Here is a 6,852-nt window from a genome sequence, read left to right as displayed (position 1 = left end):
ACACTGGGCAGGCTCAAAGCTGAGCTCATCAACCTCCCCACACAGGCAAATGGCACCACTGTCACTCCAAAGCCCTGTCCAGAAAGCTGGATTTTGGCTTCATCTCTTCCTCTTCCTCACCTTTCACAGCCTTCACCATCATCAACTCCTGTCCCTTGACCTCTAAGACAGCTTTCAAACCCACTCTCCTCCGGGTCCCCATGACCACCACCCTCACCCAGCCTGACCCCAGCCACCACATCTTGTCCAGATGCTTCCTCAGCTCCCAGCCTTTCCTCCTACTCCAGTTCCCCACGCAGCAGTAGAGGTGTCATCTAAAACCCCCCCAATCTTGCCACACCCCTGCTTCAGAGTCTTCCTTGGTTCCCACTCCCACCCACCTCAGGAGAAAGTCCCAGCACCTGACTGCGGCTTCCAGCTTTGTCTTCCCACCTATGCTGGGGTCACTGGCTTCATTCATTCTTCACAATCGGCAATGATCTTGTTTATTTATTTGGTTAGTTAGTTGATGTTAGCTCCCCTCCATCTCCCACCAGAACATCATTTGAAAGGACAGATCTTTTTTTTTTTTTTTTTTTTTTTTTTTGAGACAGGGTCTCATTCTGTTGCCCAGACTGGAGTGCAGTGGTGTGATCATAGCTCACTGCAGCCTCTACCTCCTGGACTCAAGTGATCCTCCCACCTCAGCCTCTTTAGTAGCTGGGATTACAGCTATGTGACACCATGCCTGGTTAATTTTTTAAAATCTTTGGAGGGAGGCCAAGGTGGGCAAATCACCTGAGGTCAGGAGTTCGAAACCAGCCTGACCAATATGGTGAAACTCCATCTCTACTAAAAATACAAAAAATTAGCCAGGTGTGGTGGTGTACACTCGTAATTCCATATACTTGGAAGGCTAAGGCAAGAGAATCGCATGAACCCAGGAGACAGAGGTTGCAGTGAACCAAGATCGTGCCACGGCACTCCAGCCTCAGCGACAGAGCAAGACTCTGCCTCAAAAAAATTTTTCTGGCAGGGTGCGGTGGCTCAAGCCTGTAATCCCAGCACTTTGGGAGGCCAAGACGGGCAGATCATGAGGTCAGGAGATCGAGACCATCCTGGCTAATACGGTGAAATCCCATCTCTACTAAAAAATACAAAAAACTAGCCGGGCGAGGTGGCGGGCGCCTGCAGTCCCAGATACTTGGGAGGCTGAGGCAGGAGAATGGCATAAACCCGGGAGGCGGAGCTTGCAGTGAGCTGAGATCCGGCCACTGCACTCCAGTCTGGGAGACAGAGCGAGACTCCATCTCAAAAAAAAAAAAAATTTCTTTTTTTTGAGATGAGGTCTCACCATGTCGCCCAGGCTGGTCTTGGACTCCTGGGCTCAAGCAATCCTCCCACCGCGGCCTCCCAAAGTGCTGAGATTATAGGCATGAACCACTGAGCCTGGCCCTGGCAGATCTCTTTTGCTCACCCTTGTCAGCATCTGTCACCTTGCTGGAACTCTCTGCACCTGTGGAGTGAGCGAGGACATGGGTCCCACCCTTCAGGCTTGTCCCTCGATGCTGTTCTCTCAGACTCCCCACGAGGACCACACCCCACGGCCGGCTCTTTCCTGAAGACCACACGCGTCTCACCCTCCGTCCCAATGTCTCTGATGCACCCAGGCTCATCACGCCACCCTTTAGCTGCCAGCTCCTGCTCCCACCTCCAACCTCAGCAGAGAGGCCACTCCATCCCGCACGCACCAGCTGGACCCATCCAACCTGCACAGCCACTGAGGCAGGGTGGCCAGCTCACTCATTGGGCTCTCCTACCCGACAGAGGCTTCCTGGGGCCACCTCCTTCACACTGCCTGGCACACAGTAGGTGCTCAATAAATATCTGTCTAACAAAGCTACTGGGCCCAGAACCCTGGCTCTAACCCCAGCACAGCTTCTGCCTTCCACTGGCCTGGGCTCCCATCTGCCTGGGCTCCCAGGGGCCAGGGGCCAGTGTGGATACGACCACGTACCAAGCTGAGTGAAACAGACAGAAGGTGCTCTGGGGACACCTGTAACTGGGGACTTTGCACTGGAAAGGGGGCACAGGCTTCCGGAATGAGCTGGGCTTTGACGGGCAAGAGGACAGGCTGGGGAGAAAAGGAAGAGTATCTTAACTTTATTTTACTTTTTTGGAGATAGGGTCTCTGTATGTTGCCCAAGCTGGTCTCCAACTCCAGGCCTCAATGAATCCTTCTGCCTCAGCCTTCTGAGTAGCCTGGATTACAGGCATGGGTCACCACATCTGGCTCTAAAGAGCAGAGACTCTTAATGAACAGTTGCATGCGGGACACCGTGTCCGGCACTTTATACAGGTTCACGTGTTCAATTCCTGTGACAGTCTTTTGAATAAAGGTTTACTTCCACTTTCCAGAAGAAGGGCGGCTGCAGAGACATGAAGCCACTTGTCCTGGATCCCACAGCGGCCTGTAGCAGATCCCAGGCATGGCTGGTCCCCGGGTCCTTGTCCTTTCGCTATCTACCTTGCCACCATCTGCGTGCCAGCTTCTACCCAGGCAGCATCCACCTCACTGGTGTCTGGGCAGAGGGAAGCCCTGTGGGCAAAGGCCCAGGGGCTGGATGGAGCCTGCTGAGTGGAAGGCAGAACACACCTAAGAAGGTCGAGAATTAAATCTCCAAAAGTCAGCAGCAAAAGCCTGGGGGAAAGTGGGCTGGTCCCTTGCCCTCTCTGTGCCTCAGTTTCCTCACCTGTAAAATGGGGACATAATGGTACCTACTTCATAAAGAGGATAAATATCTTAAAGCACTTAGAATGGTGTCTGGCACAGAGAAAGCATTGTAGAAACAGTTTCAATTAAATAAACGTGGTAAGAACATGGTGGGCCTGAGTCCAGGCAGAGGGCCAAGGAGCTCTCTGACTGTCGCTGGACCGGGAGGCTTGGCAGGCCCTTGGCCAGCTGGGGGTGGGCGGCCATGCTTTTCTTCCCCTGCCAATAGGCAGGTCTTTGGAGAACTCTGGAGTGGCTCCATGAGGTCCCCAGGCCTGAGGACCACAGGCAGCCCACTCTCCCCTGACCCCTTCCTCACCCCCACTCATTTCCTAGGAGTCTGACCCTGGAGTCTGGGTGCACATGTGGCTCATTCGAGTGAAGGGAAGAAGGATGCTTACTCCTCTCCCACCCTGGATCCTGAAGGGAGTGAGGCCCAGGGACCTTCTTGCAGCTCCAGCCTCCAATAACCAGAGCCCTCTCCTCCCGCTGCCCCCTGGTGTTTCTCCAGGCCCTTCCCCTCTGCCTCATCATTCTGTCCACCTCATCTGTGGTGCCTGAAAATCCCCTCTTGAGCTGTGGGTGTCATTCTTGTCTGATCACTGCCTCCCCCACCACGCACACCGCCAACCCCAAATACAGAGCTTCCACAAAGCCCCTTATTAAGAAATTGGTCAATTTCCTGCTAATTAAAATAAATACTATGCCACATTAAAGGCCAATTAATTTTCAGAGCTGCCAGGGAAACATCGTCTGGAAAATGTACACCCGCTGCCCCACCCCTTCTCAGCAAAGGGCAGCCACATGGCCCCCAGCAGCAGCGGGGAGGGCCTGATGGGTCCCGAGCTTCCAGCAGGGTGGGGAGGAAGGGATGACCAGTTGTGGACCTGCAGGTGGGTGGAGCTTCCTGTTCCTGCCGGGACTCCACTCACTCAGCCCAGGAGCTCTGAGACCCCATGCCTCCCCAGGAAACCCAGGCCCTGAGGCCAGGTCTGCCTGGCTCATCTCACAACCAAAGGCAAGCACTTTCTCCAGAACTGGGTCCTTAGTTGGTGAGGACGATGGACTTCTGTGAGGCCTGCGCTCACCAGGCTCTGCACCCCGAAGTTATCTCACTGAGGGGCATAGCAGCCTTCAGAGAGAGGTGCCATTGCTCCCATTTGGCAGATGGGCAAGATGAGGCCCAGAGACACCAAGCCCCTCTCTTGTATCACAGCTTCTGGGGGCAGAGCAGGATGTACGCCTGGTCCTGCCTGACTATACCCAGAGAAACTCGCGGCAGACCCTTCTCCATCACACACTGTCCTCCCATACCAGCACAAAGGTCAGGGGAACTGCTATGTCTGCATAAAAGCAAATGTCATCAGTTGGATTTGTTCAAGGTGAGGCTTACCTGCTTCCTAATCATATCAAAAGCTCCCGTTGATGGAGTGTCAGGGACGTGCCAGGAGTCCTGCCAGGCACTGACCAGTTGTCATCTCACCGAATCCTCACCAGCATCACACAGCTCAGCGAGGTTAGGTAACATATCCAAGGTCACACCGCCTGCCCACAAATTAGTCATGGCAATCTCCTGTCTTCAAGGTCCAAGTTTTACTATTTCCTCAAGGTCAAAGCCAAGGTCTTCTCCTGTCCTGGGAGGACAACAAGCCATAGACAGAATGCTGGGTTCCTGGTGTGACCTCTGACAAGCCTCTTTGCCTCCCTGGGCCGCAGTTTTCTCATCTGCCAAATGGGAGGGCTGGACTCACTACTCCCTTGGACTCTGTTTAACTCGAGCATCCTGCAGGGGCCCTCAGCCTGGGGCAGGTGGGGTCAGAGGGCAGATGGCCAGGAGCAGAGCCAGATGGGAGCAACAGCCTTCCCCCTGCCAGGTCAGGGAGACCTGGCTGCCTCGCAGTGAGAGGTCTGGTAGCCAGGGAGGATAGTGGGGACAAGAGCCTGGCCAGGGCTGGCCACGGAGGACAGTACCCCCACCTCCAGCTGCCCCTGTGCTGCAGACAACGCCCAGGGTGGCAAGAGTGGCATCCTGATCCCAGCAGTGCCTGCAGGACGGAGCACCTCCTGTCCACCCACCCCCTGCCACTTGCTCACCCTTACTCGTCCAACCCCAGGAGCTCAATGCCTGCTCAGAGCAGGAATTAGGGGCAGGGGAGGGGCAAGGAGAGGAAGGGGTCATTAGGGGCCTTGCTGATCCTTCGTGAGGCCTCCATGTCCCCATCCCTCACGCAGAGCACTAACTTGGAGGCCGAGCATTTCATCAAAGCGAAGCGTCTCTCGCCGGTCCGGTATCGTTGGAGAAGTGCTGAGGCGTCCCGTTTCTCCTTGAGGCTAAGGAAGGAGAACACGGATCCGGAGCGGAGCGCGATCTGCCGTCCCTGAGCCGAGCACGCCCACCGTGCTGGGGACTGATTGCTTCCATCCTTCAGCCCACTCTATGGAGCACCCACCGTGTGACAGGCGCGGCGCGGAGCACCGAGGACAAGAAAAGGAATAGGCCACGACACGCGCCTGAGAAGTCGCAGAATCAGACGGGAGACAGACCCGATGCCACACACCAAGCTCTGGATGCACACAGGACGCTGAGTAACTCCTTGGGGGTGAGGGGGTTCCCGGGGCACTCGACAACTGACAGAGTCTGGAAGTGGCCTGGAGGGGAAAGGGCATTCCTGGTGGGGGCACAGCAGGAGCAAAAGCCTAGTGGCATGAAAAAGACCAGGGAGTGTTGAGGGAACAGAGAGCAGCTTGGTGTTGGGGCGGCATCGGCGGGTGGAGCTGGAACCGATGAGAAAGGAGAGGCTGACTGGGGTTCAGGTGGCTAGGACCTTCTGTGCCATGCTCTGCCAGTTACAGCCAGCAGTGGTGGTAAGCACAGCCACCTGGCATTGAACAATGACAGTATGGCCAGCACTGTGCTAAGCTCATCTCAGTCACTCTCTCACCACATCCTCCAATGAGCCCATGAGGCCCAGAGAGGTTAGGTGAGTTGCCAGTGGTCACACAGCTGAATAGTGGCCAGGCTGGAACTTGGACTCAGGCTCCCAGCTCTCACCCACCAGCATGTGCTGCCTCTGAAGAGTTTGGGCTTCCCCTTCAGGGCAACTGGGAGCCATGAGGGATTTTTAAGGGGGGTGGGTAGCACAGTCTCAGTGCTCCGAATCCCCAAGTCACGTTTGTGGAGAACCCGCTGCGTCCACCTGGGAGACATGGTCAGTCTGTTTTCAGGGTCTCAGGTTCACCTTGGCCTCCCTGGGAGCTGCCCTGGTCTTCTCCATGCTCCTCCCTGAGTACTGGGGCTTGACCTGCGTCTTCTACCCCAGCCCGTGCTGCTCCTGGGTTCCAGCCTTAGGGCCGGGTCATTGCTGCCAGGGCCTCTTCAGAACCCGGGTGCCTATCTATCAGGGTCTCAGCCCCTCCAACACTACCTGGGACCCCCACATTGCCCACCCTCTCTTCCCTCCCTTCGTTGCTTGGGGATAGCACCTGGGATGCGGGGTGCACAGGGAAGTGCCCCCTGATGGAGCTGGAGAGCCCTCAGGAAGACCCAGCAGCGGTGGCCTCTCTTCGCTCTTCCCCACTTCCTCTTGACTCCCTCTGCCCACCTAGCTTTCACACTGGGCACTGGATTGTTCCTTCCCACCATCTCCCCTCCAGGGCTTTCATTCTGCTTCCCCGACCCCAGGTCTCAGCATTGCAGGCATCACAAAACAGTGGATTCCAGAGGCTCCAAAACACTTCCACCCTCCAAGTACCCACTGAGCATATGGAGAAGCTGAGGCCCAAGCACGGCCAATGGCAGAGCAGCTGGAAGCCCAGTTCTCCTGTGCTCTCACCGCAGCTCCAGCTCCTGGTCAGCCGCCCACCAGGCATCTGCTGAGTGCTATGTGTTTCCATATAGGGGCATCTCACACTTGGTCCTCACTCCAGCCCAGAGCAGGCTGGGTTAAAACAGGAAGGCTGGGCTGTCCAGCTGTAGCTCCTAAAAATGCAGTGAGTCCCATTTTGGCATCTCTGCCTTGCAAACAGGTAAAACGAGGCAAGCAGTAGCTCAATAACTTGCTGTCCCTGGTCATGTGTCAGGCAACCACAGTCACACAGTC

General features: G+C 55.9%; 1 long non-coding RNA gene across 2 annotated transcripts; it reads right to left on the bottom strand.

The window, feature by feature from the left end:
- Window positions 1-2,213: 2,213 nt before the first annotated feature.
- Window positions 2,214-6,147, bottom strand: LOC108512794 (uncharacterized). Of its 2 annotated transcripts, none has more exons than XR_001880694.1 (3): window positions 4,994-6,147; window positions 4,146-4,386; window positions 2,214-2,613 (listed from the first exon to the last, which is right to left on the bottom strand). It is a non-coding gene; the product is annotated as an uncharacterized LOC108512794 (long non-coding RNA). The 2 variants fall into 2 exon arrangements; XR_001880695.1 differs by having other exon boundaries at window positions 2,214-2,610.
- Between the last annotated feature and the right edge of the window lie 705 nt (window positions 6,148-6,852).

The sequence above is a fragment of the Rhinopithecus bieti genome, unplaced genomic scaffold, assembly GCF_001698545.2.
Source record: "Rhinopithecus bieti isolate Rb0 unplaced genomic scaffold, ASM169854v2 scaffold_29388, whole genome shotgun sequence".
Lineage (NCBI taxonomy): Eukaryota > Metazoa > Chordata > Mammalia > Primates > Cercopithecidae > Rhinopithecus > Rhinopithecus bieti.
Note: the sequence above shows the minus strand (reverse complement) of the source record. Positions and strands in the feature narration are given on the sequence as shown.